The sequence below is a fragment of the Arvicanthis niloticus genome, chromosome 1 (genome assembly GCF_011762505.2).
Source record: "Arvicanthis niloticus isolate mArvNil1 chromosome 1, mArvNil1.pat.X, whole genome shotgun sequence".
Classification (NCBI taxonomy): domain Eukaryota; kingdom Metazoa; phylum Chordata; class Mammalia; order Rodentia; family Muridae; genus Arvicanthis; species Arvicanthis niloticus.
The window spans coordinates 159,782,619-159,796,089 of NC_047658.1; the positions used below are offsets into that span (position 1 = coordinate 159,782,619).

A 13,471-nucleotide genomic window follows, 5' to 3' on the forward strand; every position below is an offset into this window, starting at 1 on the left:
AGCTGTAGGTAGATATTTGCTGGGGCCTTGGGAATTTTGTAAAAGTGTATATGGAAACGGGTCACTCTCTCCAGAGAAGAATATATGACAAGGTGGGAATCCATCTGTCTTACTACAGCAAGAGGCTGGACTCCAGTTAATTCAGAGAAGGAGTTGTGTAGAGGAGGTGAGTGCAGAGGTTTGAACTCTTAGTCGCTCTACTAAAGTGATCAGCAGGTGAGAGACTGGGTTAAAATAGTAATTTTTGAACCACAGGCTTGTTGACATCCTTGCACTGACTTTGACCATAAGGAAGTATCTCAGTGAGGGAAAACATGCCTTACTATTACATCACACAAAGAGCTGATGGGGGTTAACTTGAGAGTTATAATGATTTTGAAGCACAGTATTACCCATCCATGTGGGGAAAGAATAGGACCAAGATGAGCCATTGGCCTCCTATAGTAAGTCAGATGTGTGTCAAAAAGACCAGCAGATATCCAGGTGGTAGAGGCCACTCGCTTTTGCTCTCAGCACTTGGGAGGCAGAGGAAGGAGGATCTTTGAGTTCGAGGTCAGGCTGGTTCACAAAGCAAGTTTCAGTACAGCTAGGGTTACACAGAGAAACCTTGCCTCCCCCCTGACCCCCAAAAGACCAGACATCTGTGGTTCAGACCTTGTACTTTCACCTCCTGTGTCGCATTCTTATGGAGGGATCACAGATGCGGTCCTTCAGGTGTTACGATTTCAAAGGTTTTAAAACTTCTCCACACATGATTGAATTTCATTAGGACACCCTTAGACAGCAAGAAAGGTGGCATCCTGGGTATTGAAGTTCTTAGGTTTTCTGACTCCTGCTGAGTGGTGTCCCACAGTCTCCTGCAGCTTAACTCACGTGCTTTATTGCTCTGCAGACTGGAAGCCCAAGGTTGGAAACTTAGCATGAAATAAATAATTAAATCTCAGCTTCCACAGGTGCAGAGGCATAAATTATCCAAGTGCACACTGCCCGGGCATTCCATATCATGGGCCATTTAGATTTAATGCCCAGGCATCCACTCGTAACTGAATACGTCAGAGTGCACCTCTTGCCAGGGACAGCGAGGGCTGCTATTTCAGAGCGGCGTGCTAGCCTGTCTGCTGGAAGGCTGCCTCCACCCTCTGACGCTGCTAGAGAGACCCTTTGGCTGGCTTAGTCTCTGAGAAAGTTCACTTAGCCCCTTACCTAGTACAGGGGCTGGAACCCATAATGGAGATCTCTTGTGATGGAATGAAGTAGGAAATCTATTGATGAAAGAACCTGGCAAGTGAGTCATTTAACCAGAGATGTTTGGGGAAGCGGACAAGTTCACTGATGGACATGGATTTCAAAATCTTTACTCTCAGAGTCATGTGTTTGAACCTGAGACCATGTGACTGTTGGGGAGTGACCAAAAGTGGGTGTCATCTTCTGCTTCAACAGCGAATCCCATGAAGGGCACTCAGAAGTAGCAATCCCTTTTCTGGTAAGCAAAGGTGAGAGTACAACTGTCGGCTGTAGGTCTGTCTGCATCATTCATGTGGCTGTGCGATGGCACGATCCACTGAGTTTTCAAGTGTGCCAAGGGAGGAAGGATAGTGCACCGTGATGCCCTGTGCTTCCCAGAGCATGCTCAAGTCTGCCGTCCTGGGAACAGCAGCAGCTGTGGCAGGGGGTAGGTAGTTGGAATGCAAACTCTAAGGTTCTGCTCCCAGACACACTCACCCAATCTGTAAGGTGGGCCCAGGCGTGTTTTGACAAGCCTTTTGGGGGTTCTGATGCCTGTTGAATTTTGGGAACCATTGACTTGGAGTATTTTGGGCCAGGGAAGTACTTTAGGAATCACGCATGTGGACACATGCACACGCACACCTGCTGCTCATCACCAGTGGGAAGTCCCACAGCTGGTTGCAGGAGGATCAGTCACATTTAAAATTCTTAGATGATAAGATGATAAATACTCCTCGCCCGTGGGCCTTTTCAAGCAAACTTCAGCTCCCCCTTTGGCCCCTCCCAATCTCACGTTTCTCAATTCTTTGCTTAGTCACCTCTAGGGAAATAGATGTGGGTGGTAAAGGTCGAAAAGCATCCTTCATTTACTGATTGCGCAAGGTCAGGTATTTGCTCAGTGACTGCCTTGTGTATGTCTGGACTGCAGACAGGCCAGCCCTGTCCCCAAGGCTCCAAAGCTCTGAGGGAGGCATATAAGGAGAGTCACTTTGTGGGTGGCTGAGAAAATGGCTCTCATAATGCTGTATCTGGGAGGACCTAGATAGGCCGAGGGCACACATGGGCTGGGGAGGTGGTTGGGAAAGGCTCCATGAAGAAAGTGCTAGCCTAGGTTGTGTTCTGTTGGGCAGTCAGGAGGGCATCAGGATGCCGACAGAAGGCTTTATTAAAGTGGTTTCTTCAGCCACCATGGGCGGGGCTCTCTAGTTTACTTTACAAGTTATTTTATGTATATAGATGTTTTGCCCGTGTATCTCCTGATGGTCTGGAAGGTCAGAGGAGAGCACCAGATTCTCTGGAAATGGGATAAGAGATGGCTGTGAGTTGCCATTGTTGTGAACGGAAGAGCAGCCAGCGCCCTTGACTGCTGAGCCATCTCTTCCCGTCTTGTGTACTTCTTACACTGAGTCACAACTGCATACAGTGCGCACCTCTTATGCTTCCATCTTGAGGAACGTTTACATACGTCTTCGCCCCTGTAAACGCTGCTCGGCTCAAATGTGAGACCTTCCTAGCCCCTGGGCAGGCCCTCTGGTACCCCTTCCCAGCTGCAGACATCTGGTTCCACTCACCTCCATAACCATAAATTAATTTTGCTGGGGTCTTTTTAGCCTATAGACCTTTTGAACCCAGATTTCTTATCCTCAGAGCCAAAGCTTGACAGCAGATTGAAGCTTTAGGTTATGTGGTTTCCTTGGTCCACAAAGTACATTTTAAAAAAGGAACACTACCAACGTTTAAAAAATGGGGAATTTCATATAACATTCAAATTGTATGATATGGGGCCAGGGATGCAGCTATACCTAGCATGTGCTGGGCCCTAGATTGGATTCTTAGCACTACAGAGACCTTATGTGGGTGTACACATCGGTAATCACAGCCTTTCAGAGGTACAGGCAGGAGGATCATGAGTTCAAGGTCACCCTTGGCTACATACCAAGTTTGATGTCAACCTGAGCTACGTGAGACCAGAATCCCCTCCCCCCGAACCCCCGCCTCCCACCTGATGGTACTAGGCTAACATCCCTTGGCAGCAGCACTGGATTGTAGCTAGACAAGGCCTGTCCTTTGACGGTAGATACCCCATTTTTTATTGGTTCCTTCCCCATTTGCCATGGCTTACTTATAGCCAGCTCTGTCACTGTGCCTGGACCTCGCAGGCCCTCGAGTTTGCAATCCCTGCACTTGAAAACCATTTGTATTGGTTGAGGGGCTCCCACGTGGAGCCTTCGTGGGACGCTGACTGCAGTGCAGGCACACGCCAGCTATTCACAGACAGGAAAGCTGGGGCGTTGTTCATAAGGTTGCCGTGCTCACAACCAGAGTGTGGTACAGTCCTTCTCTGTCAGTCACTTCTGACCCCTCGGAGTTACCGCACTGCTTGTGGCCTGGCCCCTGAGCTCACCTGGGTTCTTAAAACCATCACAGAGCCTTTCCTCAAGCCTTCAATTGTGTCCCATCTCCTAAGAAGCTTCTGCTCACAGGCCCCTGCCTCTCTCCATAATGACACCTTTGACTTCCTGTTAACACACCCATCCCAGCAGTCCATCCCAGGTCATGCATTCACTTGCACGGCAGAACAAAAATTCCAATCTTAATTTCATTTTTTGTGTTTTTAAATTGCATATAGAGTGTTTCTGCATGGGTGTCCATACCTGGTATCCACTGAGGCCAGAAGAAGGCTTCAGATCCCCAGGAATTGGAGTTACAGACTGTTATGAAGGGTGATGGGAATCGAACCTGGGTCCTCTCAGAGAGTAGTCACTGCTCTTAACCACTGAGCCATATCTCCAGTCCCAAAGGTCTACTTCTTTTTTTTTTTTTAAACTAGAGATCACATGGCCTCTGGGAAGCTCTTGCTTTTTATTTCTTGAATTCATTCCATGATGCTCCACACTGTTCTGAGCATGCAGCAGGCCCCAGTAATCACAGGCAATGGAGCAGGACTGGAGATCCAGAAGAGGCTGCAGGGGAGGCCAGTGGACAGTGGTCAGAGTAAGAGGATTCCCAGCCTCTTCCTGGCAGGTGCCCTCCACAGGGGGCCTGATGGGAAGCCTGCATGTCCCGGGGACCCAGTATCCCTACAAGAGAGCTGATACCCTGAGAGGAAGGCACTGACACACGCCTGTCCAGCCACAGGCATCCCAGACAGTGTCATGTAAGGTGTCACCGAAGTTCTCTCCTTTCAGCCTGACAGAGCACCCCTGTCAGGGGATGGCAGGGGAAGGGTCACCGAAGGCAGCTTGGAGCTGGAAAGGGAAGGTGTCATTTTGATGGCCATCTCCTCAGCCTTCTGCCATGCTCCATTGAGAGCCTTGGGCACCCAGCTCTGTCCCACTTTTAGCTTCTGACGCAGTGACTCTGATGGCTAAAAGCAACTCGGTTACAAATAACACTGCCATGCCTTGTAACACAGCCTCCTCCAAAAGCACTGCAGACACTGGCCAAGGCTGCTGACCTTTCCTTGGTAAATCTCTATTCACAGAGCAGCCAGCCAGACCACTGCCCTGCAGGTGGGGCAGCAGAGACTCATCGGCTGGGGTGCTGTTATATGTCACTCCATGTGAAGGGTTCCAAGAGTGACTTGGCCTCTTGACAGGGAACATGATAGAATGTCAGGACCTAAGCTAATGCAAAATATGTTTCGCCCAGCCAAGTCATGCACAGGCAGTGCTAAGACGCCATCAGTCATTCACCGTGTACCATGTGGCTGCGGGGCTCACAGATGAGCCCAGTGATGATGGAGATACTGCACACAGCAGCGTCTCATGCAGAATGTGGGACTCGGAAAAGCAGGAGGGCCTCTCTTTTCAAAAGGCACAATTCAAAAACACCCGTTTCCCCTTCTGACCCCTCCACCCATTTTATTTCTCCTCCTTCTCCCCTACCCCCATTACTGGGTTTATCTCTTGTGCCTTTGTCACCAATACCAGACTTCCAGGTGACAAGCTTGTCTAAGTTTGCAGGAGCTACACTCCCCCTCCCCCCAACCCCCCCTCAGTCTCCACTCTAGATAAGAAAAGGATAGGAACAGAAGGTTTCAGGCAAATTTCTGCCCCGGGCAAGTTAGGTGCACATTACCAACTATAAAATGACTGTTGGGCAGTTCACTATGGGGAAGCTGAATGGATTAAGATTAAGATGTGTTTAGCTGCCAACAGACAACTCGGCCGTCTATGGATTAGAGGGATGCTTGACATTTACTTAACGGGATGACTGGAGGCAGATGCCCCAGGCTTGGTTCGTAGGCTCCACAAGGTCTAGGGGCTCAGAGACTGTCTACCTTCGGTTCTCAGGCCTGGAGCCTTTTCTTCACAGACAGTGAGTGACACTGGGTCTAAGGGCACCAAGACATCAGGAACCAAAGCAAAAAACAAGTGGAGGTTGCTCCTGCCAGAGGGCAACACAAATTCTACTTACTCTGGGAATGAATGTTTTTAGACCTGTTGCAAAGACGCTGTTTTAGTGTGTGTGTGTGTGTGTGTGTGTGTGTGTGTGTGTGTGTGTGTGTATGTGTGACAGCATGTATATAGAAGTTAAAGGAGAACTTTGAAGTGTGGATTCTCTCATTTTACCATGACTTCTAGGGACTGAAGTCAAATTATTAGGTTTGGTGGCAAGTGATTTCTCACCAGTCCAGAAAATGTCCTTTCTCGACAAAACCCAATGCAGAGACCTGGATCATTTTGGGCTGTGACATGGTGAGATAGGATTTCTGTTTTCCTCTCGCTACTTCCAACTGAACCCTAGGCGGTTTCTTCTCATAGCCACAGGCTGTGGAGAATTCTGTTTCTTACAACCTTTCTCCAGCACAGAGTTCTCAGTTGGACTTCATTTTCCTTAACTGCTCAGCCAGAATTCAACAGGTTCTTTCCCTGGAAACCAGGGAAGGCAGACTCTCTGAATGTACCACTGGTGCCTCATGTCAGCCTGGACCATAAGCGCATAAGTGATGTGCTGGTCCCAGCAGTTACTCAGTGGGAACTGTGTGAGCTGGACCCCTCAGTGATGGTGCTAAGGCACAGTGTCCGTCTGCTCGGGCGTCTGTCCTTTGAATGGTTGATTCTAGGCCTCCTTGGTCCTGTTTTTGGAAATGATTTCTCTTCCATTTTTGGGTTTGCATGTGCATGTCCACACACAGGACCACACACACACTGGTGACACCCATTTCAGCGGGTAAGGGAGGTAGTGATTTCGTGACAGCTGTCTTTGTGATGAATGACCCCGTGTCCATGTACACAGGCCATGACATTCCTGCCTTCCCTACTGATAATCTGAAAATCTCGTGAGCCAGGCTGCCTCACCTCAGGCCTGCCCTGGAATGGCGCCTCAGCTCTGAGTTCAGTCTCCAGAGCCTGCGTCAGCAAGTCTAACATTTGCAAGAGCCTGTGGGATTGAGGCTGATAAGGCAGATGGGGTTTATACCAGTGGTCCCGGGTCTACAGAGCCGAAGAGCTGCAGGGCTGGGGCACTGTATTAAGCATGATGTGATTATGTGATTTTGTTCCAGACGGCCTCAGCCTTCCCTTCTATCCATCCCCAGATACATTTGCTTTTTATGGCTCCTTAGCCCTTCCCTCTGAAGCGTGCCCCTAAATGTGTCTAGCTCTTCTCTCTGGTTTCCAATCTCTCCTAAAGTAGTCAAAGGATTCATCACCCACTGACTGAAAGGTTCTCCCGAGAATCTGGCCATTGTGCTTGCTTCCCTTAAAGCTGGGAACATGGAGAGTTTTCAGTTGGCTTTGTCGTGGGAAGAATTTGCCCTGTGTTCTCTTGGGCGTTGCTATCCACCCGTCTGTCTTCAAGGTGAGCTGCAGACATCACAGGAGGGAGAGTTGGAGGATCCAGCTCCCTGCCTTGGAATGCCATCACTCCTTCACTGTCGACCCTTGGGGCAGGCCGCAGTAAGAGTGGTAACGGTACACACCCCAGTTGGTGTTAGTAGGCATTAGGTCAGCATTTAAGTACTTAACATGGTACCTGGCAATTAGTGAGCATCATGAAAGTATTGAAGATTAAATAAATCTTGGGCTAGCGATGTAATCCAGTTAGTGGAGTAATTGCTTAATATCTAGAAAACCCTGGGTTCAGTTGCCAGTTGCACATTAACTGTTGCATGCCTGTAACCTTGCACTGGGGAAGTGGAAGCAGAGGATCACATGTAAGGTCATCCCAAGCCTCAAAACAAGTTGGAGACTAGCCTGGGCTACATGAGACCCTGTCTCAAAATAATCTTAGGAGTTTGAGATATTTTGTTGTTGCTTTTTGACTTAGTTCTTAAGTTCTAATTGTATTTTTTTGCTGAGGTAGTTGTATATTGGGATTCAGCTGTATAAAACAATATAGACTTATGATATACATATATTGTTTATATAGTCCCCCCCATGATGGCTTTTTGCACAGCGGTAGTATAGCATGTATATAATCTCTTACCCTACTCCAGTTTCCCAGGACCACATGTATTTGTTTGCGCATTTGTATTTAGTCTTGTATACTTTTATCATGTGTGTGGGTTTGTTTCCCCTCTTCAGTCAAGATGCCACCCAGTTCTGTATCACTGTGGTTTCCCTGTCACCCTTCTGTAACCATGGCCACCTCCCTCCACCCCGCAACCAAGCCCCTGCCAATGACTAATCTGATACCCACCTCTCAGATGTTATATAAATGGAGTAATATAGCTATGTAAGCTTTTGGGATTAACATTTGTATATGTGCACGTATGTGCATATTTGCATGTATGTAGGTGTGCATGCGTGTGTGTACACATGGCCCCACAGGCTGAAGTCAGGTTCCCACGTGAGGGTGGCTAGCACTTTACTGGCTGAGCTATCATCTCATGGGGTTAACTTCTTTATGCAGCCTAAGTTCCTCAATATTTACTTATCCACGTTGATAGGTGAACCTGTCAGAGTTTATTCTTTTAACTTGTGTATTGGTTTTCCGTAGATTATATATAATTCAGCTTGTTACCCATTTGCTCCGTGAGGGATATCTGGACTCTTTCTGGTTTGGGGCTATTGTGAATAAAAGTGCCATAAACATTTACATACAGGTTTCCCCAAAAAACATGTTTTACTTTTCTGGGATAAATGCTTAAGTCCCATGACAATTGTACATTTAAATTCACCATTTAAATAGATATAAAAATAATACTTGTTTATTTAAATATTATAGCAGGACTTTCTTGGATCCACCAGCATATAAATAATGACACAGAGATTTATTAATATTTTAGAGCTTAGGGCTTAGCTGGGCAGTCTCCTGACTCTATCCCGACTAATCCCGCCCTTATGTCTAGCCATGAGGTCAGGTGTACCTCTCTGCTCTGTTCTGCTCACTTCCCAGTTCTTCCAGAGTCCTTGTCTCTGTCTGGAAGTTCTGCCTTTCACTTCCTGCCCAGCTATTGGCCGTCAGGTCTTGATTAAAGCCAATCAGATACCATTCTAGATTGCCTTAGACAGGTGAGTGAGGAACAAATATTTGCAAAACACGAGATGGGCTGTGGAATTATTAATACCAATATCTGGCTAGTATTTAGCTCTCTGCTGATGCAGAATTAACAATTGAATATCAGAGAAACACCTTCACATAATATATCCCAAAAAAATAAGTATTATATTACTTACTTTTTGCCTTGCCACGACAAAATATTTGACAAAATCAACTTAAGGAAGGGTTTATTTTGGCTCATGGCACAGGATGCAAGGTGGCTGCAGGTGAGGCAGTTGGTCGAGTTGCGCCCCCTGTCGGTCGTAAAGCAGAGGGATGAAAGCCAGCAATCTCATTCGGGATGTGGGCTTCTCGTCCCACTTAAACCTCCGTAGAAATAACCTGGGTTCATCTCCTAGGCAATTCTAAATCCTGCCAAGTTGACAGTCAAAATTAGCTGTGTATGAGTGCCATTTCTACAGTCCTCCAGTGGGAGGTAACACTTTGCAACACACAGTAAACTTCGACAGGCTGATGTCTTAGCATGGCCGCCATCTACCGACCCGGCTTCTATTTCCCAACATCACTCTTTCTCATCTCTACGTACATTTTATTTATGGAAATTTCTATATGAAATTTCCTCCACAGGACAAATAAATGATTTGGCCTCATTAAGTTCTGAGCACGTGGACACAATCCACGTCCAGCTGGACTCTTTGCCCAAAGAGCCCATGAATGACCTCCAGGCCAATTCCCAAGGAGCCCTGTTGTTGTCCGAAGCAAACGAACTGGGCTTCTGCCCTGTCTCTATTCAAATTATGGTCTCCTAAACTCCCAGAATGGTCCACTAAGAATTGTTTATGAAATTCTGGGCTTTTGTTAGTCCAAAGTTGTGAGCACTTCCTCCCACACAGGAGTTCCAAAGGCCTAAGAACCACATCATCAGGTCTGGGCCAGCAAGAGCCCTACGTCCCAGTGCCAATTCTGTGTATTAACTGCTTTCCTTGTTGCTGTGGCAAAATCCATTACAAGAATCCACCCAAAGGAGGAGAGTTTATTTCATCTTAGAGTTTGAGGGGATGCAGCCCATCACAGCAAGCGACACAGGAAGGCTGGCTTGTCACATTGCATCTACAGAGAGCGGTGAATACTAGAACTCGGCTCACCTCCCCCATTTTGTTCAGCTGTCAGCGAGGGTAGGTCTTCCCACTTCAACATAATTTAGAAAGTTCTTCAGACATGCCCAGAAATATATCTGCAGATCTGAAGTTGACAACCAAAATATTCCATCATTTCCTGCTTCTGTTTTCTTTCCCCCCTTTCTCCTTTATATTTACTTATTTATTTTTTGAGATCAGATCTTATATCCAAGGGTAACCTTGGATTCCTGATTCTCCTGCCTTCGACTTCCAGCCTCTGGTTTTACAGGTGTTGGCTCTGAGTCCCAGCTTGCATTCTATCTTTGAATTTATAGAAGGCATCGAACTGTTCTATAATTATTAAAGCAGGACACCAGATTTCACATTGTTTCCAGCACTGGATAAGGAGGACAGGAGAGCCGGGCGGTGGTGGCGCACGCCTTTAATCCCAGCACTTGGGAGGCAGAGGCAGGCGGATTTCTGAGTTCGAGGCCAGCCTGGTCTACAGAGTGAGTTCCAGGACAGCCAGGGCTACACAGAAAAACCCTGTCTCGAAAAACCAAAAAAAAAAAAAAAAAAAAAAAAAGGAGGGCAGGAGATTCAAGCAGTTCTGTGATGAGTCTTGTGTGAAAGACATGTTTTATCATGGGTCTAGGTCTCAAACAGTTGGGAACAAAAGCCATTAGTCTCTGTGCAGTCGGATTATAGAAGGCTTGAAAAGGCCCGGGTGATAAAAGGGGTGGGAGGTGACAGGTGGGGGAAGAGGAGAGTCTGAGACAGAGTTAATGAGTGGGGAATTGACCATGAAAATTTCTGAAGTATTTGAATCTGAAGAAAAGTTATGTCATTATTATTTTTTACAAGGAATTTGTTTTAGATAAAGGCAAGGGTCTTTGGAGAGCCAGGGGTTTATCCAAAAGGATATTTTTTAAATGCAAGAGTCGAGCAGAGAATCAGGCCTGGTGGCAGCAGCTTGTTAGGCTAGCTACAGCACACTGAGGCAGGAGGATCGCAGACTCTAGGTGTGAGTTGAAGGCTAGCCTGGGAAACTCAGTGAGACCATATCTCAAAATAAAAATTGAAAAGGAAGAAGGGAAAAGAGTAGCCCCTCAAATAAGACGAGTAGCTTGGTGGGAGAAGTCCTGCCTAGCATGGCTAGGCCCTGGGTTCACGTCGAAGTGCTTGGAGAACGGGGGAGATCTTAAGGTGGGCACTGCTGGGAGTAGCCAGCTGCTACCCGGACTTCCCTCGGCTCTCACAGGATTCAGGATTCTATTGCTGCTTCCTGGTGAGTCCTCAGTTTCATGGAGCACAAGCAAAACTCACTAACATCAAACCAGATAACTTCTGTTCTCTGTTTGACAGAACTGATTTGAAGGCAAATCGTGTGGATGGCTGTCATTGTTGTCCTGATTTTTCTTTAGTTTCCAGGAAAAAAAAATGAATGATTGAAGACCAGCACATTTAAGCTTAAAAGAAACAGAATGTTTCATGTCTCAATTAAAATGCCCCATTTAATGAAGAAAATTACTACTACATTTTACATTCTGATGCTTTACTGTGTTGAGTTTTTAAACACAAATGAATGCTCCTGGTGGCCACAGAGGTAGCTAGCTTTCCCAGTCCTTGCTGTCACTATCGATTTAAAAGAGTTTAAATCGATTTAAAGCCAAGATTACATAGCACTGCAGTGTGTTTGAGGGAGAATGAAAGATTCCGAACTATTGTAAATCTATTTTTTTGAAGTCAGTGTGTGTAGCTGGGTCTGAATTTGCATATGAACCTGGAAGCTGGCAGTTCTCGCAATAATGTTTAAATAAAATAAAATTTAAATAAACTTTCCTCCAGTTCTGGGGCTCTAACATGGGGCTTCCTGAACGCTGCATAAGTGCTGTGCCACAGAGTTATCGGCTCACACCCAACGCCATGTTTATGGAGGAGAATTTACAGAAAGATGTGATTTCAAACCATATGCTTACTGTTCAAGCTGAACAAGAGCTTTTGTGATAATTTAGAAACCCAAACCAACAAAATATTTGTTTAGGATTGTAGATGTGTGGTGTCTTAGAAACTTCTAACCATTTTACTACTTAATTTTTTTCTCTGGAATGGGGTGTCACATGCCATTGATCTGGATCCCAGCACTTGGAGGCAGAGGCAGGCTGTGGGGTTGAGGCCAGCATGGTCTACATAGGCCAGTAAAAGCCAGCCACGGGTATTTAGTGAGACCACTCTATAAAAATGACATATGAAAGAACCTCTGGAGACAATACTTTTTCTGATTGCTTGTGCTATGTTGCTCTGTGTCTCACCAAAGTCAGGGCATCTGGAAATTCTGCACTGCTATTAAGTCTCAACCCTGATAGTTTGTAGCCGTGTTGACTTTGATCTGTTTTGTCTTCATAGTTAGATTCTGCTTCTCTCTCTGCAAAATTGTAGCACCTGCCATCCACACCTGGTACCTGGAGTAGGCTCTGGCAGGTGGAAAGTTCTCAAAAAATAGAAATTGTTTCTGTTTCATTTTCCATAGGTGGTACCTGTGCATCTCTGGGATAGCCTCATACCTGGAAGGTACCCACATATATCTCAGTTAGCCTTATACTTAGGAATATCCTATTACTAAGCTGTATCTTCTTTCCTGTCTTTCCTCAGGCAGTTCATTCAACAGTTCTGTTAGACATTCACTGAACTCCAAGGGATGTTGCACAGACACCAGTACTGTGAGATGTGTCTATCAGAATCTAGCCTGGGTCTATCAGAATCTAGAGCTGTTCTAGTCTATCCTGAGCTGGAAGGGATGGGGGTCCAAGCTGGAGTGTTGAACTATCAGAAGGGCAAACCCCAGTAACATGAGTGGCTCTCTTCAGCTGGGGGTGCCAGGGTTCTGCAGCTGTTGCTCAGAATAGCAGAGGCTTGGGTGTAGTGGAACACCATCACAGAACATGTTTCTTTCTTGGGCCTGACCCTGCCTCCTCCTGGTCCTCATAATTGCCCAAGAATGTGTCCAGGCCTTTTGGTGGCTTTTGGGAGCTCTTTATAGCAGCTAGGGAGGAATTCTTGGTATTCTCATCATGTTTAAGAGCTTATACAGGACCCAGCTCACGTTGAACAGGAAATGGACTTCAGTGGCCCGGGGACTCTCTGCATGGCTGCTTTATGTGGCTAGTTTACACTGTAAAACGAACCTGTTGCAGTTTAAATGGCCAAAGAACATTCTTAATTTTACAGAGTTTAATCTGCCAGTTGATAAGGTTTTCTTTTTCCTTCCTAAGAGATATCTACTCAGTATGACTTATCTGGAACAGTGTGAAAGAAATGATTTTTGATTTAAAGAACTGGGAGCACGGCACAAACCGAGTTGACAAGAGTTACCTTCCGATGTAAGTAATCTCAGATGTAGATCATTAGACGTAAAATGGAGCTTAGGCTTTTACTTCTGCTGACCTGACATCCCAGAATGCACCATAAATATTCTGTAGCACTAGCTGCATGGCCAGTTCATTTCAACTGGGAAAACCCACCAGTGGACATATAACTTCATCAAGGCCAAGCTGAAACGTAACATTTATGTTGCCTCGGCTGGCCTTGCTGCTGTCCTGCGACTTATCCCTTGAATTTTTACAATAAGCAAGAATTATTTTTGTAATAGAAGGAGAAACATTTAAAATTTTGACTTA

At 46.2% G+C, this 13,471-nt stretch overlaps 1 protein-coding gene and 1 pseudogene across 3 annotated transcripts in view; both read left to right on the plus strand.

Annotated features, from left to right (window-relative positions):
* Positions 1-13,471, plus strand: part of Rbm20 (RNA binding motif protein 20) — a 187,801-nt gene that overhangs the window by 51,642 nt on the left and 122,688 nt on the right. The window contains exon 1 of one of the 3 annotated variants that reach the window (XM_076924409.1): positions 1,216-1,483. The exons of 1 other annotated variant lie outside the window; for it this stretch is intronic. The gene's annotated coding sequence lies outside the window, so the exon portion shown is untranslated. Of the gene's footprint in view, positions 1-1,215; positions 1,484-1,528; positions 1,673-13,471 lie in introns of those variants that run through there. One more of the 3 variants, XM_076924418.1, reaches the window with a different exon arrangement.
* The window catches only part of LOC117706540 (large ribosomal subunit protein uL6 pseudogene), a 76,341-nt pseudogene that overhangs the window by 46,529 nt on the left and 16,341 nt on the right, over positions 1-13,471 (plus strand).